At 34.9% G+C, this 26325-nt stretch overlaps 1 protein-coding gene across 2 annotated transcripts in view; it reads right to left on the reverse strand.

The window, feature by feature from the left end:
• The window catches only part of Rhp (GTP-Rho-binding protein rhophilin), a 288568-nt gene that overhangs the window by 209588 nt on the left and 52655 nt on the right, over positions 1 to 26325 (reverse strand). The window lies entirely within an intron of this gene.

A 26325-nucleotide genomic window follows, 5' to 3' on the forward strand; every position in this document is an offset into this window, starting at 1 on the left:
GTAGTGTTTTTATATTAAAATCTTTTTACTTAAATCTCGGTTCTAGTCATTCAATTCTTCATTAAAAAAAATAAATAAATAAAAAATATATATATATATTGGTATTTTTATTTTTTACCGGACCCGGAAACCCTGCTGTAGAGACCAAACAAGGAACTTTCTCAAGCCACTTCAGGCCTTCAATACGCGGGGCGGTGGTCTTACAACGGATGATGAAATTCATCTCCCACCTAAGCACATTCACAAACATCCATGCCCATGGCGGGATTCGAACCCACGACCTGTTAGTTGGAATGCGGATAAGCTAATCACTCGCAAACCAGACCGGCATTTAACACCATTAACATTAATACGCAAATAAAGTTACTCGTATAATTTTTTTGTTTCTGTTTTCATGTGTAGTAATTATTGACCCATCTTTATAAAAATTAAGTTTGTTTGCAAAACATACGCGCCTTTGATAAGTTGCCATTTCAAACAGACCATATCATTAAACTTGATTTACTAACAATAATTTACTGCATATTATTCTTAGTTTTGAATTCTTACAAAAATGCACCTTTATGCAGAATTTTAATAACTCGTTCATCGATCCAAAGCCGTCACAAATATATTATGACAACATATTTTGCTTCTACATATATGAAGGCAATGCGTTTTCGGTAACGTTTTTCTTTTTTTAACATAATGGTTTGGATCTACCTTGTAAACCGGTTTAAAGCTAAGATAGGTTTGGAATAAACGGATTAACTCTCTGCACTATACATGTGGATATGTACTTATAATAGAGGAAATGCAGTATTTTATCCTCATTGCTTAAGCGAGGTTGTATGGGCTGGAATTAGACCCAGCTGGTTTGGTTAGCTTTACGGCCAAAGCAAATAAAACCAAAATGCCAATAAATGTTATGTTAACTATATGTTATTTCCGGCCGATCTACCTGACTAGTGTAGTGAAAAAACTTGACAGTCCGGGAGAAAAGCATCCTCCACCAACTCATAGCTTGAAAAAAATTCTTCGCATCCTAGAGGAGATATGAACCAGTCTTTCAAACTGATCGATAGTGAATGAGCTAATCTTAGTTGTCAGCCGAGTACTCTTTTGGTCAGATTGCTTTTTTTGTTATTTGCAAGATCTGTTTCCCCAATCTATTTCACATGCTAATTGTATCACGTTTCTGAAAAAACTTTTTAAATATTATTATAAATAATATATAAACATATATATATTAAATTAGTCAATTGTATATTATAATTGTATAATACTAATAAGATTAGTAACTTGCAATTATTTTAATATCTTTAGTTTATATTTTATTAAATATGTCCATAAAAGTCTAATCATTCAAGGAACAGGATATACTGGAAATATCGGGCGCATTAAACTCGAATGTTTGTGCAAGCTATAAATTCAACTGACATCTTTATTTTCCTCACGAGTAATAATTACAACCATTACTTGACTTCTTGGAGCAATACGCATAGGCATACATTTTTTGGTTGATTTCAAAGTGCACGATGCCTCTTTTAAGCATTCCCGCTTAAGTAAAATATCCTACTATGTTCCCTGTTGTAATTGCCATACTTCTATTTGTTCTCTATTAAAATATATATCCTTTGATCCTTTATTAAACATTTTGCTATTTTTATTCAGTATACACCATTTTAGAATACGAATTTGCTAGAACCCAAAAAGAGTCGAACTAAAGCTTAATCACAGAACAATATTAATCTAACTATACAATTCAATTTAACAAACACGAAGAGCCAAGTGCAAGTAAGGACAGGCACGCATATTCCCTGCCCCCAAATCTCATCTAGCACCATGGATTTAAATGTAATAATACAAATTCTGTTCTAGATAAGTGCCCCCCCCCCCCAAGTTCCAAGCCTCTTCGGGTCTCGGAAAAGCAAAACTGTGGTCTCGCACCAGATGATAAAATTTAACTTTCATAAGCGTACAACGACAGGAATTCCTATACGTTGCATAGTTTAAAAATAATAATAAATAAATAAAACTATCCACACATTCAACTAAAATTAACCATAACTCAGTAATTATTGCTTGATCGTTTTATACACGAAGCAGCAACAGCAATTTTTAAGCAGCCTCCCGACCTAAATAGAAACTGTAAAAACAAGCTTACCATAAAATAAATAAAAAACTAATCTTAATCCATGATGAAATAGTATGGACTGATTGAAATTAGCATTACTATCAAGGTAGCTGAGGAGGCTAGTCCATCATGTCAGTAAATTCCGTGTGTTGGCGATTGCCTTATCTGTTTCAGAAGGGAAAAAAAATGCTGACACCACCGCCGTATTAATTTTTTGTTTTTCATTCTGGAATTTCGTTTTTTTTCCCCTACAATATTTTATATCACTCTCAACTATTTTTATAATGTTAGCAGCGTTGTCGCTGTAAGAGGAAAAAAAATTCATACTGCTTCATCTTGGATCTTCGAGATATCATAGCAAGCAGTCAAGATCAATGTACAGCATCATTCTACAAATTGATCTCCCGTCTTTCTTCCGTAATCTCGCCCCAACAAAAGGGGACTAGCAAATGCGAATACTGCTGGCTTATGAAGCATACCCTTCTAACTGAAAACTACTAAAATTAATTTTGTGTAGTTCATTGGCTGTTTCGAATATGCCAAAGGCAAAAGTTTTGTGGTGAACGTATCATGTCAATAAATTTCAGATATTCTCTGGTCGTTTTTATCTTATATCAGGTGAGAAACCAAAGATTCCGAAGAGGATACTGTAGTAACTTGAGATCAGTAGTATCTTCAGTTGAAATTTCCTTATGTTCCTACTGAACTACAAAAGGAGTTTCATGTGGCAAAAATCCCTTCTGTAATAAAACCAATCTCACCTCATAATTTTGAGACACGACAGGATGAGATTAACAGACACAATAAATTACATAAGAACATAAGGATTACTTTGTATAGGAAAGTATCAGCAATGATAGAGAATTAGGATGAACAGATGGATTTTTTTTTTTTTCTTACGAAAACTTATTAAACTTTGATTGTTATAAAGTCGCTATACAGTATTGGTGTTCAACTTTTTTTTACTACGCGAGCTACTTTTCTATAAAAAGTTATTCGGCGATCTACTCTCTTATATAGATCACGTTCCCCCAACCTGATGTCTGATTACACACAAATAAACAACTAAAAACTTTATTTGTGTATTTAAAAATTTATTTATCACTTTTAATTATTTTAATACAACAAATAAAGCAAATATATTGGAATAAAATATTTATTTCTCTATTTTGGAAAACCAAAGTTAGAAAAAACAACAGATTGATTACAAACTCACAAGTTACAGGAAATGCTGGTTGATTAAAAAAAAAAAAAAAAAAAAAGTTAATGTGAAATTTGGCATTGTTTGGACCTCGCAATATTTTCATAGTCAAGTTGATATGAAGAAGTGGCCAATCGCAGACAATCAGCCAAATGATCATTTGTAATTTGGTTTCTTAATTGATTTTTTATGACGGTCATATTTGAAAAAGCGGATTCTGACAAGTATGTCGATCCGAAACATGACAGAATTGGGAATTTTTCATGTGTATACTTCCAAATGACTTCATTGTTTATTGATTTTAAATGTAAACTATTCTGAATGTTTATTATCTTAAGTTCTACTTCAGCTTGGTTTATATCAAACAGCCCACTAATTTTATTTGAAATTTCTGTGATGTTGAAGTAGAAAAAGCCATCAAAGGCTTGAAATGTGGAAAGGCAGCAGGAGTAGATGATATTCGACCAGAAATGCTGAAGTATGGTGGTATAAGAGTCTTACAGTGGCTGCACTGCATAGTTCAGAAAGCCTGGACAGAGGGACGAATTCCCAATGATTGGAGTAGAGCTCTCATAGTACCCATATATAAAAAGGGAAATAAAACTGAATGTGAGAATTACAGAGGTATTTCCCTACTGAGTGTTCCTGGCAAGATCTATGCAAGTATACTTGAGAAACGGTTGAGAAGAATTGTGGAAGAAAAGCTTGGTGAAGAACAAGCTGGATTCAGGCCAAATAGAGGCTGTCAGGATCAGATCTTCACTTTACGACAAATAGTCGAGAAAGCATGGGAATATAACAAAGATCTGTATTTAAGTTTTGTCGATTTGGAAAAGGCATATGACAAGGTGCCAAGAGAGAAGCTATTCAATACGCTGCAGTTATATGGTGTCAATGGGGCATTATATCAAGCAATACTTAGTCTTTATTTGAGTTGTGAGTCAGCAGTTAGAATTGAAGGAAGTACAGGAAGATGGTTTAATGTTAAATCTGGTGTGAGACAAGGATGTACATTATCCCCCCTGTTATTCATTATCTATATGGATCACATTATGAAGGAATGTGGTATTAAACCTGACATCAAAATTGGAGATGTTAATGTCAGCTCTTTGCTTTATGCGGATGATGTTATACTTCTAAATAAATCCGCTACAAGTCTGCAAGATTCTCTGACTAAATTGAATAGCTGTTGTAATAGATATGGTATGAAGGTCAGCAATAAAAAGACAAAGACAATGAAAATAGGCAGAATCATTGAAAATGTCAACTGTGTTGTGAATGGAGAACCTGTGGAACAAGTAAAACATTTCAGCTACTTAGGCACAATTTTTACTGAAGATGGTAAACTAAATATAGAAATAGACAACAGAATCAGCAAAGCTGGTATCGTGGGAAGTCAATTGAATAAATTCATATGGAATAAGAAAGAAATTAGTCGGAACACTAAATTAGCTGTATACAAGACTGTGTTCAAACCAGTTTTAACTTATGGATCTGAGAGCTGGGTCAGAAGTAAAACACTTGACCAAAGACTAGAGACCGCAGATATGAGAGTCCTGAGAAAGATTAGAGGCGTGAACAGATGGAATCAATGGCAATATCATATTAAAAATGAGGATATTAGGAAAGAACTTGACATTGTCAGCATCCAGGAATGCGTTAGCAGAGCTAATCTCAGATGGTATGGTCACTTAAATAGAATGGGAGAGGAAAGATTAGCAAAACAAGTGTTCTCTGCCAGGTTGGCAGGAAAACGACCCAGAGGAAGACCAAGATATAGGTGGATTGATACGGTACAAAGTGCCTTAGACGATAGAAATATAAGATCTGATAATGTTGGAGTCTTGACAAGTAATAGACTGATTTGGAGGAAAATTGTAGATAGGAAGTTAGTAAAGATGTAATTTTTTCATGTAGTACTGTCATATCCTGTACACCCCTTGAGGGTACATGGCAGGAATTTGATGATGATGATGATGATTTCTGTGATGTTCAAGTTTTCTTGAAATGGATTATTGATAAAAGATAGAATCATTTTAGTTTTATTAAAATCTTTAAATTTTGAATTTATTTCTTCCTCAACTAATTCTATTTCACGAATAAATTCTTTTAAATCATAGCGAAGCATTTCTTAATTTTGTTCAAAAAATTTTAATAAATATGGGAGATGTCTAAATTCGCGGTCATTTATATTTTTCTTTAATAAAAGTAGGTATTGTTGGAAAGTTTTTATTGAATTAACATGTCAATTAAATTTTTATCTCTACCTTGTAACTCTAAGTTTAAATTGCTTAATTTCGTACAGAAATCTACTAAAATGATAAGTGTAACAACCATCTTTTATCACTCAATTGTGGATAAATATCTCCTTTTTCATCAAGAAAAAATTTTATATCGTTAATTAATACAATAAATCTTTCTAAAAATTGACTTCTGCTGAGCCAGCGAACATTATTGTACAACAGAAGTTTAATATCATCATCTGCCTGTAACTTAAATAACCGCCGTTGCAGGACTTTTCCTCGAACAGAATTTACAATTTTAAATGTAATATTCAAAACATCTTTTGTGTTTAATCTTTTACTACACAGTACATGTTGGTGAATAATACAGTGGTACCTTAAAAAATCTGGATATTTGTCATCGTTTTTACATAATGAAATGAAGCTTGATTTATTACCTATCATTGCAGGAGAACCATCAGTAGTAATAGACACAAGTTTAAAAAGAGGAAGTTTGTGTTGTTTCACAAATTCATCAAATGCTGAAAAAATGTCTTCTCCCCTAGTCCTTCCCAATAATGGTATAATTTTCAAAAGTTCTTTATTTGAATAATCTTGAAATACCATTAACTGAGCAATATCAGTGAAGTCGTTTGATTAATCAAATTGTAATGAAAACGGAACACACTGGTGAATGTCTGACATTAACCTGGCCTGGAAAGTTTTCTCTGGCAATTGGAACTCTTCCTTTCGGCCATTTGAAACCATGTCTGCGGCCTAGAAGTAGTCTCTCTCTCTAACGACGTCTCGAACCGAGAAGCTCCTTTCTGGAAGCGGGAAACTCCTCTCTCAAGCAACGTGGATCCTGGCAGTCTCTCTGACGGCGACTCTGGACCAGGCAGCCTCCTCTCTCTGACAGCAATTCTGGAACCGGGACCCTTCTGCTTGCTTCAGTCCCTTTTTATTAGGTCTCCTCTGAGACCTCGCATGAAGTTTGGCAACCCCCCAAAGAATCGGTATGGGTCTTTCATCTTAAGTTTCAAGTTCGGCACGCCTTTTATTCTCCTCCGCTTTCTTTTGATTGTAAGTTGCCGGCCATCAGAAAGTTGTTTGAACTCTTTCTGACTGACTTCGGAGATGTTTACACTTAGAGCCTGCAAGCCTTTCTCATACATACAAGTTTCAATAAAAATCTTTCTAATGCCGCCATGTACAGCTTCGGCGACAATATTCACATGGGACTTAACCTAAGTAAAAAATCGATGTAATGTGCTTTGGAATATTTAATATTTAAGCTACAATCGAGTTTTTACACTTTGCTTATAATCGTATTCACTCAGCTCGCTGTTTGACTTCCACTGATCCAAATTAATTCATTTATCCGGACTTATAAGAAAATTACTGATTTGACAATTTTAACGAAAAATAAATAAACAAATCAATACACTTAAAGCGAATTAAAAATAATACAAAATAATGATAAATAAAATATGTTTTCAGTTTTAATTAAATTTGTAAGTAAGGAGGAATACACAAGAGATCGACCAAAAATCGCTCCGCGATCGACGGGTTGAACACTACTGGTATATACTGTATACTTTAGGATGTGCCAATTCTAGTAGCAACTTAATAGATTTCCTCACCCATGAAAACACTACCATTATCAATCGTTTTATGTGGCAATGTAACTGCAAAGTAGAATGAAATGTTATTTGTAATTTTTACTCATCCTTTCTCTAGTTAGAATACTGATATTTCATTCAACCACAGTATCTCCTCTACCGATAGAAACATCACCTAAAGTAGCCACTTCTAAACTGACTATAACTTCCTGTACTCTCAAGTGGTTAGCTTTTTTTTAACATATGAGATGATTTTGATGATATAATTAATTTTAAATTAACTGGGTAAATTAGTCCAGGAATAAGCAGTCGAAATCAGTTCAACAATACGACCCGCAGCATTTTAATTTCTATATCTATCCATTTTGGTCCGGTTATCAAAACTATGCGATTTATAGAAGTAGCTTCGGTGATCTCCCCCCCCCCCCCATTTTAGTCCGATTTCAGTTGACCTTACCTTAGGCAACTTAAGAGACGACTATATAACAATCGAAAACGGTTGAACTAGGCGACCAATAAAGATCTGCGGAGAAACGATCTCCTCCCCTTAATCTTTCTATTTATGTTCAGTAATGCAACAAAAAATAAAATAAAAATATCATATATTCAAATTCGTACGAATCGGCTGAACGATGCGACCTGTAGAGGAATCTAAAGAAAAAAAAAATTAAAAACTGACTTCTTTTTTTTTTTTTAAGTGGTTTAGCTGTTTTATTAACTGAATTTAACAATCCACATTTAGCAGGCTGTGTCCTATCGAACATAGATGTCGAATAAAAGTTCCATCGATAATATTCAATTTAGACTAACACAGCAGGTCGAATTTGATCCCTAATGATTCTTCTAATAAGATTAGTCAGTAACTGGCTCAGCGAATTGCCGGCCTGGTAGCCGAGTTAACATGCCCTACTCACTTCAACCTACTTGGTACAAGGTTCGAATCCCCACTATGGTTGTGTGTGCGCGTGTGCTCAGTGAACGTTTTTAGGTGGTAAATAATTTTAACATCCGAGACTTCCACCTTACTTACGGAGGCCTGAAGAGACTAAAAAAGTATCACTTTTGTTCTCCAAACAGGGTTTCCGGATGTTCTATGGCGGGCTAAAGGGAGTCGCATTTCCTTCATCCCGCCCATACTAATGCATTAGAGGCTAACACCCTTTTGGAGGGACGATTAAAAAAAAATAAAAGAACTTGGATAACCTGGTACTGATGCTACTTCGAATACTGGATAACTTCGTCGACATTCTGCGAGAAATTATACAGTTATACTCGTAAAATGTCTCACAAAATAATAATTTCTAGTTTATCTGATTTTTGATAACATATCATCGAAGTTCTCATGTAGGAAAAAATCAATAACTTCCTCTCTTGGCATATATATATATATATATATATATATATATATATATGTTAAAGATACCAAGCTATTTTAAACCTGGTTTTACTCCATTTCCCAAGTAAGCAAACAGACAAGTAATATATATATACAGTATACATAACATCTATGGCTGCCTCACAGTTTACAAAAATAGCCGCGATTTTTCTTCTGCAAAACTACAACTACAATTCCATTAAATATCCAAAATTCGCTAAGGAATTCTGTTACATTTGAAGAGATCCGAAAACCCTTTTAAAAACCAGTCATTGCTCAGGTGTAAACATTGTCCTGCGCTTCGCTTCAAAAAGCGCTAAAGCGTGGGCAGCATTCGTAGCCGTCAAACTTTTGGTAGTGACAGCTCTTCTACATAATCTTAGTTCTTCGGCAGTTAAATCACAAAAAATCACAGTTAAAGCTGTAGTAGTGGCAGCACAGAAATAATGAAACATTGAAATCTTATAACTGAGGCGACCAACTATAGTATAAAGTTCTAAGGGGTCATGGTTTAGCCAACCTGGTTGGCCGAGTGCTTAGCGCACTCGCTCTCCCACCAACGTCGCGGGCTCAAATCCCGCTGCGGGTATAGATGTCTGTGATTGTCTTAGCTGGTGTACTGTTATAACCCTTGATGTAACGCTGTATAACTTCTTTTTTTTTTTTTGCTGTTCTTGCGCCATATAAAATATGTATATATATGGTTTAAATATATCGAATAATTTATGCTTCGACTTCATATTATTTCAATAGTATCCAAATGTCTAGTATTCATTTCAATTAAATTCAATGGACACTTTGCATCATGTAATTATTGACTTGTAAACACATCAAAGCCAGTGATGTCTTTCTTGCCTAAAGTAGTAGTAGGACTTCACAGATTACCAGAGACTAATCACATGGCTGTTGGGATAATCAACATGAAATCAAAATCCTTAAGAATGGAAAATAGCTACCATATCAGATTGTATCACATTTAATTATTAGTCCTTTCAAAGTGTAAGTTTGGAAATTGCTTAGAGTCTTCGTAGCAAAATAAAACGATCATACATTCTTTAAAGTAAAAATAAAATGTCGTTTAGTCCGTCAACTACTGATAATTAAATCTCGTAATTGCTCTTTAAAAAAAAAAATGTTCATTTTAGGCGTTCTGAAATACAGCAAGCAGTCAAAATTAAAATTAGCTAGTTTCGATTTTTTATTCTTCACATGATGTATTTATTCTATCACAATCTGATTTTATTACTATTTTTGATATGTAAGACTGAATGCTGAAAGAAAACAGGGAAATTCATTAATTCATTCTACAGGTAGGCGACTGTTTGGGATATCAAATTCCCACACAGTAGGAAGACTAGCAGAATAACCAGTTGACTTAACCTCAATACACAAATATAATAAGGCGTTATATGTGAACATGTACAACATGCAATATCAATCGCTCGTTTAATATTTTAGCAGTTTACATTACCAACAAGACACGCACTTTAAAACAATGCAAAGTGCAAAAACCAACTTTTAAAAAACAAAACAAACTTTAAAAATCATTTATCATTTTCGCAAGGCTGCTTTCGAATTTTATTCAGATCACGAAAAAAAAAAGCAACAGCAGAATTTTTGATACAGTACATGACTCACGCTTAACCGAAGTGTTAGAAATAAATATAACATACAAAAGTATATTCATATGTTTAGTTTATTACTTAAACGTAATAAACGTGTACACACACACACACACACGCGCGCGCAGAGAGAGAAAAACAGCTTTTCAGATAAGTACAAGCGTTCAATATAAAGTGCGATTTTAAAAAGTTTTAAACTGTTACCATCAAAGATTTTCGCATCTCTTTTGGAGAGGATCCTGCAATTTAGGAAATCCTCTCTATATCAAGTCCCTTTATAACCAAGTTTGTGTTTAAGTGCGGAGACTGTCCGTGACTTATATCTGGGTATGGTTCTTTTTGTCTTTTGCAAAAAATCTGTTTAGTGACAAGAGACGGTGTCACGGAAATTGATGCAACATCCTTAATAACGATCACTTTAAAGATCTTTATTAAGGATGATGCATCACTTGTCTCTGACAATTTCCTTTCCAAGATTTATTTTTCTTTGTACGACCTTCTTACATAAACAATACTGACTCAAAATTTGTTGCTAATATTAGTTGATAAACATACTTTTTTTTAAGCGATCGATAATACAGACTGCTCGAACGAAACCATCGCTGGAGTGTCATTAAATCTAATCCTACATGAAAGTTTTTGACTTTCAATTTCTCAGCAATACCTCTATATTTTGATCGCAACTGACTATATCTTCGGAGTCTTAGATTTTCTGGCAGGAAATACAGGCTGACTTGCACTATAATCGCGCAAAGTTTTACTCTATGCAATCCTCTCAGCACAGATTAGGTGGTACTGGTGCAAAAACACATTATTTTTTCCTTTTTTTTTTGCTTGTTTGTAACGGAATGGTGATTTTTCCTTACTGCCACGTATTGCATGGGTTTCAAAACTTTTTTTTTAAATAATAAGACATCGCAGATGCCTTATTTAAAATAAAAAAAATCTTCAGACATTCTACAAAAGAAAGCAAATATTGCATGATCAGCACTTTATAAGGAAATGCATTGACAATATTTTTAACAGAGGAATACCTCCTCTGTTTTTAAAAAATAGTCTTTCCTTATGAGGAAATTGCTCTCACAGAAATTAGAGATACAGATCTAAATGACCAGGTAGTAATGAACAATTTGCTGTGATTAATCCCTAGTCAGGAGAGCTCCTGACTATGGATTAATCACAGCAAATTGTTCATTACTACCTGGTCATTTAGATCTGTATCTCTTTAATTTCTGTGAGAGCAATTTCCTCATAAGGAAAGACTATTTTTTAAAAACAGAGGAGGACCAAGTTTTACTATTCCTTTCTGACATTCATTAATTATTCATTACATTTGAAAAAATGTACGCTTCAAAATTTTGATTACTGGCGATGGGAATTTTTAATGCAATAATCGCAAATTTCCAAGTTATAAACAATTCTTACCTATAATTGGGCTTTGTGTAATTTCATATGACGAAGATGCATGTTCAAGTACAAAAACTGGACGATTCAGATTAAACCGAACTGCGTAAATAAGTGTCCATTATATATATATATATATATATATATATATGCGAAAAATCTGTACAGCGAAGACGGCTTTATAAAGTATGTACATTTATACACACAGTGGTGCAAACAAGCAATATGCATTCTTGCAAGAAGTATCCAAAAACTGAAAACGTTCTTAATTACTATAAACAACTTCATTAGACAAGTATTAAAAACGATACTAAGTTACCTAATTTTGCACAGGAAATTCCTGAAACAAAAAACTGGGACATTTTAGTGCTGCTAAGCGCACGCACACACAAGAAAGAGAGAGAGAGAGAGGGATGATTTCTTAGGCATTCTCCAACGAGAATACTATTTGAATAAATATATGTTTATTCATAACGCAGATTCTAAAACATCAAATTTGGAACAAATACGAAATGTTGAAAATAAAAATACTATAAATTAAGTCGAAACTACCACTTCATATTAATATAAGAATCAAACATTATCTACCAGCTGTGCAGCAAATACACTATCGAAATAAACAGTCCCCCCCCCCTTCACTCCATGTTAAGAAGTAATGTTTTTTTTTTCCTTTACTTCTTGACAAAAACATTCAATTACTTACATTATCATCCGAAATAGTCTGTTCTAGCATACTCCTCTCGCGGATGCAAACTTGCAATTAAATACTTTCGGTCTCTACAGTTACCAACGATAGCAACAGGTAATGGCTGGGGTATACCAAGTAAAGACCAATATATTCGTTACACTAGTAATGATAATGCCGGCAAGGACAAAACAGGTTATGGAGCAGCTGATCGGGGTTGCCTGCTATAAAAACTACCTCAACTAGTGTACCCACAGCGGCACACTGTACGTTATCATGCAGATACTCTAGCCAAACACTAAACCAAGGTGCCATGTAGAGAATTAGATGACCACTTTGCAGGGCGTAAAACGAACTTCCTATTAAGTATTTGTATATTGACGAGTTCTATCACCTACGACAGAATACTGGCCTACTAGCAGACAGGTAGGTATGTTTCCTATTTGAAATCCTTAGTAGCACAGCATACTTGAATGCCACGAAAGCACTGGAGTGAAAAAGTTTTTGGAGCTCGCGATTAAGCAGAGCATATCCACTTCGGAATGGACTCAACCTCGCAATGACTTTGTAATGTAAAATATTACTCTTACCACCATAAGTCTTTAGAACACCAGAACAGATACGAAGGGAAGAATGGGGAGAGGAATCGATAAGATGTACATATGAATGCAATTCCGCTTCTAAAACTGAGGCCACTGAACCGAAGATAATGGCGTCGCTGAAAGTATTGTCCATTTTACGACAGCTTAACGGGTCGTATCTAACATAATAGCGCGCATTATTGCAAATAAAAAAAATGAAAAAATGGTTAACTACTATTAAGAATATTGTAACAATACAAATTCGTAATTAAAATCAAATATATATTTATGATTACTGTAACGGGTGATTTGAAAAAAATTGTAGAAATACGAGTTAAAGGACGTATACTGAATAGCATTAAAAAGTAAATAAATAAATAAATGCATACTGTGGGGAAAAAAAACAGCAAATAAAACAGTCACATTTTCTAGAGAAGTCGGATAAGTTCACATCTAAAAATTAAACATACTGGAGAATGACAATTTGTGGTAGAAATAAAATTATGGGTAGGTATCTTTTCAAATGTCAAGAGATCTCGTTTTACAACTGTACCGCGATCTCAGATCTATATTACCAATTCAAAAACTGCAAGTGTTTTGACGAAATTATCTCCTCTTCGTTGTAATGAAAAGAAATTGCACGTCGCTATACAATACGAGAGTAGTCTAAATATATTACGCAGAAGAGGATTTTAACATTTTCAGGCAATGGATTTCAAGTGAAAGGTGATCGGGGAGGGGGGGGGTCATCCATGATCACATTTTGGTGGGGGAAGGAGAATGTGGTCAAACAACTGGCAATTAAATTGTATACTGGTATAGAGGATGGGGGGAGGGAATTCTTGGATTCATTAAAAAGTTTTATTCAAATATAAAAAAATTTACCTATATAATAATTAGTTACTATATTACTGTTCCAAAAATAACTTAAGTGTCAATGAAATGTTTGGGCTTCTGTATTTGAACAGAATTTCTTTTTTAAACTGTGGTTACAAAAAAAAAAAAAAAAAAAAAAAGCATCCTTAATTCGCAATAAGCACTGAAGGTGAACGTATAATATCTCCCAATATGTGAAAAGGTTTGCTCGCATTTCATATCCAAGATAAACCGGTATCCTTTCAATTACTTTTTGACATTTTTTTTTAATTTTAAGTGGTTAAAAACTATTTTATATTTTAGAGAAGAAAGCAATTTTTTATGCTTTGGTCATTCTACACCCACTATTGCGAAATAGCATCAGTGTCACAACAGTAAGCTTTCGATATTCGTTTAGCAATCTGCATCAGTCATTAAGTTCTCGCTATCTTTAGAAATAAATCGAGCTTCATTAATAAAAATATGTATTCATTCATACCGTTTAATATTATTCTAACTTGAATTTTAAAAACAACAACAACTGAAATTTCCATTTCAAATAATACAAATGATGACACTAACGAATTATCTGCAATGATCACTCAGCAAGTAATAATTTACTTTGATCATATCATATCAAAAGGTGACAGCTTGGAGTTTTTTGGTATGATTAGAAATCGTTAATTTTTGTATTCTACGTATTATCGGATTTAGCGTTCAAGAAAATAACTCGTTCACAGAATGAGTGATCTAAACATTGAAACCACAGTGTGCATTTCTGCTTGAAGTGGCTTTTGGCAGTGACTTGATTACGGTTTTCCCAGCAATGCAAAAAGAGTCAAATACTAAACGTTTATCATTTTACAGGAAATAAAAATGAGCCCCCCCCCCCACAAAAAAAAATTAGCATAGTTTTGAAAGAATAGTAATTGCAGATCATTCGTTAGTGTCATTATAGTTTCATTAATAAAAACACGTATTCATTCATACCGTTTCATATTATTCGTAACTTGAATTTAAAAAAAAAAAAAAAAAAACTGAATTTTCCATTTAAAATAATACAAATGATGACACTAACGAATGATGATCTGCGATTACTATTCTTTCAAAACTATGCTAATTGGGGGGGGCTCATTTTCATTTCCTGTTAAAATGATAAACGTTTAGTATTTGACCCTTTTTTGCATTGCTGGGAAAACCGTCATCAAGTCACTGCCAAAAGCCACTTCAAGCAGAAATGCACACTGTGGTTTCAATGTTTAGATCACTCATTCTGTGAACGAGTTATTTTCTTGAACGCTAAATCCGATAATAAGTAAAATACAAAAATTAACGATTTCTAATCATACCAAAAAACTCTGAGCTGTCACCTTTTGATATGATGTGATCAAAATAAATTATTACTTGCTGAGTGAAGCTGCCGTGAGTTAACATTTTAGAAATAAAAAAAAATTAAATTCCAGCTTAAACTTCTCATAAATTTTAATTGTACTTATTAATACTTTTATTTAAGCTAAAAAATTGCGATATCAGCAAATAAATTGGCAGGCAATAGTGCTTATAATACAAGGATTTGGGGGGGGGGGGGTCTCTTTACGCCAGCGTTTGGTTCTTGGAAGGTGCTGGCGTCAAAAAAATAAAAAATAAAATAATGGAAGTCGATCAGTTAATTACCTTTCCGTCTAATAACGGAAATTAAATAAGAAACTAATTATTATTATGACACTAACGAATGATCTGCAATTACTATTAAAATACTATTCTAAAAAAAAAAAAATGTGACACCACCAGGGAGTTCATAGACCCATCGAAGAAGAGTGTGCCAACAGAATTGAACGATTGTCCTCCTTCAACTACTAACTGCGCTGAAACTTGCTAACTTTTGCATGAGCCATTAGTAGCGGAAGCTCTACCAATCGACCAACATAAATTCATTCTCTTTTTCTATTTTTTTCACTCTAACCTGGCTTTCAAAATCCTGGCTGGAGCCACGATTTTGAAAACAGCACAGCTGACTGGTTTCTCAAAAGGTGAGATATCGCTGGTGTTTAATCAGTGGAAAAATAACCCACTCTGCTTGTATAAGCGGAGTAACTGTGGTCAAACTATTATCAGAACAATTCTGATACTGATAACACTAAGAAACTCGCCGCCGTATACGGACAAACAGAGCTTCGTGTGTGCAGCAACTGATTGAATCATTTAATGAAGGCTGTTCCCAATTCATATCTCACCGAACGATGCACAGGAAACTGAAGAGGGTCGCTATTGGTAGTCGCATGCCCATACGAAAAACCACTGATTTCCGCGAAGAATTGGAAAGTTCGTCTACAGCGATGTCAGGAACACCGTGACACAAGTCACGGAACACCTTGTGCTGTACCGACGGTAGGCAGAGAGTTTGGCGGGAGCCCACGAAGCAATGGACTAGCTTGCCTTGTAAACAACTCAGGGTTTTCTGGAGGTGGCATCATGGTGTGGGGCATGTTCTGTTGGCGGAACGGATCCCCTGATATCGCTGGAAGGGCACTGTCCTCCAAGAAAAATCCGAACATTGTTGCCGATCAAGTCCATCCTGAAATGTTGACGTTTAATCCAGCAGGTCATGACGTCCATTTCATGGACGACAATGCTACTGACCATCGCGCAAAAATTGTTCAGCAGTAGTTCAGCGAGCATGACAGCGACTTCCACCATTCTTCCCTAGCCACCAAAATGCCCGGATCTGACACCCATTGAGAATATGGAACATATTAGGAAAACAGATCCGAAGAAAAATGCTCTTCTGTCAAATCAGAGCCAGTTAAAGGACTGTATGATGAATGCCTGTTATGTTGTAGACGTAGGCTTCTACGTCTACAACATAACAGGCGTTCACCATACAGTCCTTTAACTGGCTCTGATTTGACAGAAGAGCATTTTTCTTCGGATCTGTTTTCCTAATATGTTCCATATTCTCAATGGGTGTTCAGATCCGGGCATTTTGGTGGCTAGGGAAGAATGGTGGAAGTCGCTGAACCACAGTTGAGCAATTTTTGCGCGATGGTCAGTGGCATTGTCGTGCCAAAACGATAGAGGAGGTCAAACACGGTATTAATCTATGGATCAAAATTGAGTGATTCATTCTGTGGTTTGTTGTCAGTTTAAAACAAAAGGGATGCGTCTATCTAAAAGTTTCAGTAAATATTCCAAATTTTCATATAAACCCATTCATTCAGAATAACTCATATAAGTAAAGAGTGATTAAATTTTGTACAAAATACTTAAAATCTGAAGATATGAATAATCACAGATGGGAATTATAATTTGAAAATTCTGTCTGTGAGACGTTCTTACAGATCGCTGATAGACAAACAGAAAAAAACGAATTCGAAACACAAAGAGAGTGATAATTATACAGTATATCGTCTAATAAACCAAGAAGCATTTACTTATGGAGGTTTTTAAATATATTACTGATTTTTTTCTATGATATTTCATAGTTCAGTATAAAACGAACTATAAAATGTTATTTGATCATATCTTTGCGTCGTCGCAGTTGATGGTGGTTCACCAATTCCAAGAATTTTCTTTGTGTTGAAGCTTACAGTTTCTGTCCTACACCATAGTGTTCATAGTCTGCATACATCACACATTCTGCAAGTCACTTGGCTTTTAAATATTCAAGCAGGTTTTATCAAAGAAATTACCCAACATGCTTTTAAGAATTCTACAAGAAGAAGGTCGGTGCACAATATATCTTTTCTGACATGTAATGATGACTCATGTGAGCGAAGCGAGTTCGAACTAAATACAAACAAGGAATAGTAAATGATATATTTTCATACAACTTTATTGTGTGAAAGAATTACGTGCTCAAGTCCACAAAGTGAACCCGACTTTGAAGCGTATTCACTTCCTATCTAAGATAATGCAAGTCACTGCTTAACTTATTCTATACCACGAAGTACGGTAATCTTAATAGGAATTAATCTAAAAAACTAACAAACAACACAGAGTAAGCAATATATGTTTTGCTTGTGAAAATAGCTGTTTTTCTGGTGAAACATGTCCATAACCTCCATCTAAGACCACCTGAACTCAGCACAGTTGAAAACCTTATCAGACAAGTAGCGCGAAAGACATCAGCCCAAGCACGTAGGTTTTTAAGGGCACTTTTGCTGGTTCTGGCGTTCCGTCAAATTAGCTTTACAGATTCTGAGTGCATTAACCGATCGCCCTATCTGCTGGTACACCTATACAAAAGGTTTGCGATAATTTCAGGGAGGAAAGCGTGAATGACATTTCAGAACTCAGATCAGTGCTTGTTAATTCATGATTACTACTTCTACGTTTAATTTCGTAATGGCGTCTAACCCGCGTGTTGTTACCGAGAAGTTATCAAGCGACGCCAATATTTTCTATGTGCGAAAGGTACACAATTATAATATTTCAATCTTCATGACTTCTTTATAATTGAGAAAATCATAACTGCTAGCTCTTTATTAAACTTCATTTTAAATCTCAACTCGCACAACAGCCATGCACTGATGATGCCACAGTATTCCGAATACGATTTGTAGCAATTCCTAAAATACTGCCAGACTGCCTAAAAAATAAAGCAAGGAATTGGGAATTTATGCTTCACTCAGATTTTTTCTTACATGACTCGAATATGACAGCTATGACTAGGTATATCACTGTATACAGATATTAAAACAGTTTTTCCTTCTTATAGATGTCGATTTTGTGTCTATCAGAATTGTTTCTTCCTCCCTTGTCTTTATCCCTTCATGATCCGAAACACGAAAGGTTGTTCAACCTATGGATAAACAAATTGGGAAGGTCGAGAAGAAAAACGTGTTAACGCTAAACTCGAAAAACCTGCAGAAGTGTATTTCTCGGTAATATATAATTAGCGAGGAAGGCAATAGAAGGAATGAAAGAAGGAAAACATTCTGAGTTTGGAACAGAACTGTAAAACTAGATTGGTTAAATCATCGTTTAAAGGTAGAATACAAAACAGATCGGAATGGCTGGTCTTAACGTTAAAGACAGCAAATAAATTTGATAAAATAACGTTATGTTATTTTTAACCCATGAAAATTAAAGAGAGATGCTTGGTAAGACAATGTAACGCGAATATCATGCACAAATACCAGCTTAAGACGAAATTTGCTCAAAGAATCTGGGAACGAGAAAAAAAAGTCGGATAAGTAATGATCGAAGATGACAGTTCCGTCTAATAGGAAAAGTAGGTTTGGTTTTATGGAATGAAAACGGACATATCATTAAGGTTGGAAACGAGCAATGTATATTTGTGAAGTGAAAGTTCGGAAAGCTTAGAATATTTTTCTGTATGTGATCTCTTTCTTTCTCGGCGTTGCACTATTGTTTCAAGAGTTGAAATTGGGAAAAGAATGAAATATGTAAATAATTATTTTGCGAACCATCAACGTACATAAATTCACCCAGTCTTTCTACAAACCGAGTCAGCACGCTCCACCACATAACACTAGCAGCCACATCTTGCATAAGAAAGAGTGAGATAATTCACTAGTTGACCTGGAGATCCTAAGGCAGGCTGTCCAACCTTAGGTAATCCGAGGGCCGCATTAAAAAAAATTAAATTAAATTAAAAAAAAAAAAAAAAAGATTTATCCGAGGGCCGCATCCTGAATAATAAATACAGTACATATATTATATTATATACGTTGGAACAAAACAGTGCAAGAACGCTTCTTTGACATATTTAATATTTGAAAAATACGTGGGTATATAGTGATGTAAAAACACCAAATAAAATTACCAACATCAAGATTATCGATTAGTAATAGAATTAAAATATCTAATAATACGCATTCGATTCAAATTGCTATTTTATTTTTTTTGCTCGTGAAAATCAAAACCCACAGGCAGGCCGCAGAAAATCGCACCGCGGGTCGTGTTTTGGACAGCCCTGTCCTAAGGCATTACCAACTTAGTGGCCAGTCTTCTTAGGTAAAGTGACAGCCACAAAATGAAATGTTGGAACCCGCCATGATATCCATCTCTGAAAAGATACTTCATTACAGAAGACATGGAGTGTAAAAAATCCTAGTCTTTAAGAGTAAAAAATGTTCATAAAAAGCTTCAGATAATTAAATGTGGGTTCACACCAAATGATGATTTTCATTGACTTTTAGTTCTACAGAAGCTTGGCATTTCCTCTAATGAAGGAAAGTTGGAGGAGAGGTTGCCAAGCCTCTATCGTAATCTCCCTGACTGTGTTCGTGCACTCATGAATAGTTTCCTCCGGCTTGATGGTTTATTGCTTTTTAAATACAGTCAGAGGATTTGATTACTGCAAACTGGCTGGACCTTGATATTCAATATGCATCCAGATTTTCGGTACTAGAGTAGCGCGGTGGCAAGAACAATGTGGCATTTTTCCTCCGACTGAAAAATCTTGAGTACAAATAGTGTCTACAAGTCACTATAACAAGACACTCTCAGGCTGGCAAAGGTGAGCTTAAGATAGTAATAAATAAATAAAAAATAAATGCTCACACATTGCCCTCATCTTAGTGGCATTTAAAGATATACTAGAGATGAAGCAAGGTCATACCAAGCTGTTAAAATATAGTTTGCCATATGCTGAAGAAAATGTCCATGAACTCTGTATCGTTTCCCTCATATCAAGATCGTTCCGTTTTAACCATAACATGCATGGTGAGGAATTCTGTGAACTCCAGGGAGTGTCCATTACTACTGGTGGCTTAAGTATCAATTCAATCATAATTTTAAGACTGAAGGTTTAAAACAAGTATCTTAATTCAGGTATTTTACCTTGCAGCTTCAAAGAGCAAATAAACAGCCTCAATGAGTAACTATTTCTCCATTCGCTCACCCACAACATTTACTAAGCTCGAAGACCTTTTTTGTGCCCCTCAGTCTAAAAGAAAAAAAGAGAGAGAGAGAGAGAGAGAGATACTGTTCTAATGAAGATAATGCGGCATAATTTAGGAGACAGAAAGAAAGAAATACGCTACCGAAAACTTTTGGTATTGTAATTCGGAAAACTATTTTTAGCTTCCGACAAGATAGCTCATTATTATTTATTATGTTATTTATTACTTCCAGGGAGTCATGTACTCATCGAAAGAGTCCCAATATCACTCAACACCAGCTGTTATATTATTCTTTAATTCATTTACGCTACCTCCAAAGGCAAGCTATTCCAATCACGCACCGCTCTATGAGAGAAAAATTTAGCTATCACCCCTTTCTTAACTGCATTCATTCTAACTTCCATGGACGCCCTCTCTCCAACCTCGATAAAATTAAATTCCGTCTATCGTTATAAAATATGACTCTTTCAGAACTTTGTAGGTCTATCATATATCACCTCCCGTTCTTCTGTTTGCTGGTGTCGGCAGTCTGAAAATCTACATTCCATGCAAATATCATCTTTAACACTACCCACTGCACTGTCTCCAGTATATGTGCATTACTTCGAAAACAGGAGACCAGATCTGCATGTACTTAATAGTCCATGAGTGGTTATCAAAGACTTGTAAATAGGCAAATTGACTTCCTTATCCTCAGTATTGCAAGTATCCTATGAGTTATTTTTGCAATCTTTGCAATATAGTCCCCTTAAACTTCAACTACCTATCTACTGAAACTAAGATTTCTGGCCTGATCAATCATTGTCTAACTCAATCATGATATTATAAAATGCGAGCAACTTGTCAAATATGACCTTCCCTTAGTAAACATACTATTTTTGCAAAGTACTGTAACTCTCTCCCACCAGCTTTTCCAAAAGCTTCACCACTACAGAGATCATTTTCTTCTTAAGAATCTCTTGCTTAATATGACTGCACATCCATTTTATCCCTACTTTATCTATTCTCGAACTCTAGAGACACATTCAGCAACAGATGCCATTGAGACAAATTTACTATACTCTCAATTGGTCATAATTCCCTGTTTTGTAATTCATGTTATGGCGGTGGTAGCATCAGTGATGCTATTCAAGACTATTTTTGTTGGCTTAAAATTTCAAAAAAAATATTAGAGTAGAGACACGCCAAGAACTTAAATGCAAACTATTCATAAAAACCTTACCCATTGCGCCAAAAGATACTTTTAAAATGACTTACGAATGCATTGTGTACATTCATAAGCCAAAGTAAACGTGTGAAAAAAAAAAATAATAACAATAATAAGTAGCTAAAAGAACTCTGCCAACTCTCGTTGAGGGAGACGTTAGAGGATTTATTTGCAACTTCCGCCATCTCGTGTTTTTAATTGGTATCACTGTCTGAAACGACGCAAAATCTACTATCGATTTCTGAGTAGCAAGGTTAAAACCAGACTTTTCGGAGGAGATGCACGTGTCCGAGTAGCAAATGGTTCTTATTCCACAATGCTATATTCCCAGAGGAAAAAAAAAAAAACCACTATAAATTTGATCCCACACTATGAAACCAGGAAACATTGTCACAAGGCTACATTAGGCATTACAAAATAAAATGTCAAAAAATAAAAAAAAAATCTGCTAACTCCTTTTACTTTTACAAAGGATGCAGATGAGGCCGTTTATTGCTTAACTTTTTAAAAACTGGGAAGGATAGCCAATTCCACCCTTAGTCAATCATGGATAGCTGGTTCAAGGCCAATAACGATTTTAAAATCAACTATTGGCGGCCTATTAATAGGCATTCGGGGAGAAGAGTGCGGCAGATAACTGTCATCTAATGGTCCCTAACACTACATATTGTCTGAGAGAGAGTTCTTCAGTCGATTTTCTTGAGTTGTGGGATTAAAAAGCCTGCTTCCTATATATCGACTAACTCGGCAGCCGCTCGAAGAAAGGCTTGGAGTTCCTCTAGTCGGGCGACTAAAATCAAACTTATAACGGTCTCTTCGGGTAAACTAACACTAGGGATGGAAACGCCATTTTCACAGAGCTAAAGGGCCTATGCATACTCAAATTTATTAACTCGTTTAATAATGCAAAAATATACATATAAACTACTTAGCAATATCAAGAAAGGGATGTATAATGAAGGGAGTTATATGTAAATATTTTCAAAATAAATAAAATTGGGTTCAAAAAAATTTTCATTCTCTTTGAAAATTCCAAAATACAATGGCAATAATCAGCGAAGATAATAATAATCTAATATACCCTGTTATTTTAGTTTTAGAGGTTCTATTTCATGGGAGAAAATGACGAGAATTAGATCGTGGTTCGAATACTGTTTGATGCCACATAGGCTAGAAAGAAACGAGTTAATGAAGAGCATCGCACAAATGATGTAATGAAATAAATGCATTCAACAAGAGGAAATCATTCAAATCCTATATAACAACTAACGGGAAATGAGCCTGAATGTAGTTTTATTCGACCTTGTGCTTTTCTCTGGTTTAAGCAATCCGCCCAGACGGCAGTTGTGCTAACACTTGTATTCGATGAATACAAAGGTTGCGTGATCACGAGTTTCCACAACCTTGAAACAATAAAAGGTTCTCGTCTATTATTGGGTGTAAATAGCATAATGTCCAGTAGTGCCCAAAAGTCTTTTAGTCTTCTCTTGAAAAAAAAAAAAAAAATCGACTGCAGCATAAATGCTCGTAACATTTTTTTTTTTTTTAAATGAGGAAAGTGTATTTTTATTCGACGACAGTGCACGGATTTCACTTTAGAGCAGTTTGGAGTTGAAAGAAGTGCACAGTGGTACTAGTTAACCACGATGAAATAGAGAATAGTATTGTTTAGTCCGTTTAAAATACACAATGCTATTTTTCGAGTTTCAGATCCTATTCCCTCCTCACCTTCTATCTTATGTCTCAGAGGATGGACTTGGAAAAAAACTGGGGTTATAATTACCAGACGTTTTAGGTTAAATATCTTCCCGGTGAATGAGGAAGAGCAAAGCGATTAACTTGTCATTTTAAATAATGAAACCGCCAAATAATAAATTTTATTCCCACTTTAAGATTTTATAAATTTTTACTTTTAATATTTGTCCTTGATTTTTTTTTAAAAAGGCGACCAGAAAAAATAAATCTCGACCGAAAGAATTTAATACAGATAACACAACGACAAAGCAGCACGTACTCAAATATATTCCTGACACTGAGTGTACCGTAAATATTCCCTTAGGGAGTATTAAAACGATGCCACTATCAGAAATTAATCGTAATGAAAACAAATCTACCACGACAAAAGGTCATAGACCGTTCATTGTTTTTTGAAATTGGCTATTAAACAAAATAACGCATTATTCCATCCACCATTTATCAGCCAATCCGAGCAATCGCATCTGATTAACATTAATATGTGGTACAGCTCACTCGTCGGATCTTGCTCCGTTAAAATTTGGGGACAAGCAACTCACACTACAATAGGATTCCCAGATGATTTAGCCTTTAAATTACGTTTAAATAGTCGACTGTCGTCCAGTAAAGCATGCGTGACAATTTTAATTACTTTCTATTCCATTTTTCGAGCCTTTTTCATTTTTTCGTATAAAATTAACTTTTCACTACTGTTCCCAATTTAAATATGAATTTGAATTATTAAACGTACATTTAGGTGACCTATACAAAATAATATGCCTTGCATAACTTACAATTAATGGAGGTATTCTAATTCTAATTTAAATAAAACAACGTGATAATAGCAAAGTAATTAATCACAGCTAAAATTTTGGTACGTACCTCAACCCTTTATTCTCATATTTAATTAATTAGTCTGAGAAATCGAATCAAGTGGAAGCGCCAGAAATTTCAGACTGCTGATCACAGTTCGAAACCTAAAAACTAAAACGGAGCAATGTGAACAGAAGGAATTAAAATACCGGTGAATTTTGAAATGTTTTTTGTCGCTGTGATTAATCCCCTTCTGAAGGCTCAAATCCTACTCAACTGACAAACCATGCAGTACTCTGACACCGCAGACTACAAGATCATCTACAACTAGTGCCTTAAACATTCATCTACATACTATCCTCCAATGGGGAGAGGACAACTTTGTAATGTTCAATACCACCCAAAACACAGTCATGCCTTTTCTCTCGCGAAAGAGTTCTCGGCTCACCTACCTCAACCCTCAGTAATACACAAATCACCAAGACAAGATCAGATCTCTTTCTTGAATTAACGTTTATCTTCAGTCTTTCATCGCATAAACACATCACATCAAACAGCCTCCCCTCAGCATTCAAGAAACTTGGCATTCTCTTCCGTTCAAGATCCTATTTTACACCCAACCAACTCTTCACTATATACAAATCAATCCAATGCTTAGAATACTGCTAACATGTTTGGAGCGGTGCAGCTAAAAGTTCCCTTAAAATCCTTAATACCATCCAGAGGCGAGCAAATTAGGCTCATAGATAATCCCTCTCTAACAGACTCACTGCATCCTCTATCTCATAGGATATGTTTCAGCACTGTAATTCTACAGGTATTTCCATCACTGTCCAGCGAATTGGTAACCATATTTCTCTACTTTCTGTTAATATAAGAGCAGTAATTGCCCACCATCCCTTTACTGCGCAATTGCAAACATACCGAACCTGCTTCTGTTAATCTTTTATTCCGTTCACCTGTCCACTGGAACAGCCTTCCTGAAGAAGTATTCCCTCACAACTACAACCTGGAACTCTTCAAAAAAAAAAAAAAAAAACATCGATAAACTTCTCTCTCAGTCCTCATCTGCCTACAGGTCCCTCGACCTGTCGTGTATGGGATCAATATAAAAAATTAAAATTAAAAAAAAATTATATATATATATTATATCCTATATGAACTGACGATAATATTGGCTATATCAAATCTTTATTCAATAAGTATAATCTTTTTTAGAACTGTCAATTAATGTCAATTGATGATATTGAACCCTTAAGCAGTATATAGAATACTATGAAAGTTCAATGTGATCAAGTTCATATTATTACTAACTTCTTGTCAACAAAATTCTTCCAGACTAATCCGTTATTTGCCAATATTACAGATGCTACATTTTGGCTCTTCAAAGGTACTACTAAACTAAATCAATTCAACCGATCTCGGTCTTCTTTCGAGTCGTTTTCCAGCCATTGAATACATATTTTGCTAATATTTTCTTTCGGAATCCTCACTGCTAGCACTGTTAAAGTTCCTTTCTAATAGCGCCATTTTTAATATCATTCTGCGACTGTTGCAATCAGAACTCGCATACTTATGAACTCAGGTCTTTGAATAACTTATTTCCAACTCAAAAAACAGTCTGATTATTCTGTACTACAATCTAGTATAGAATAAAGGAGTTATTCATTTTGACTCTCAGAGATCAAATTTCATTATCCAATTTCTCATTTTGAAATTTGCTCACATCACTCCTTTTCTCTAATCGCTGTATCTGAATATAACATCTTGTAATACTTATGTTGGTATGGTATTTCTGCCAGTTCCACATCTTTTATGTGCATGCTTATACTGATGACACAATTCAGTGCTGTTAAATTGGAGATTCTTCCAGTTGCCGACTTTGTTGTTCGCCCTGGTTGACGAAAACAGAAACTGTCCGACCACACATGGGAGAACCCTAGTTGGCACAATGCCAAGAAGTCAATTCATGTTGAAGGGAAAATAAATATTAAAATGAATGGAAATGAATTAAAAAAA

This window comes from Typopeltis vanoorti, chromosome 9 (genome assembly GCF_054136105.1).
Source record: "Typopeltis vanoorti isolate ZY-2024b chromosome 9, IOZ_Tvanoo_1.0, whole genome shotgun sequence".
NCBI classification, from domain to species: Eukaryota; Metazoa; Arthropoda; class Arachnida; order Uropygi; family Thelyphonidae; genus Typopeltis; species Typopeltis vanoorti.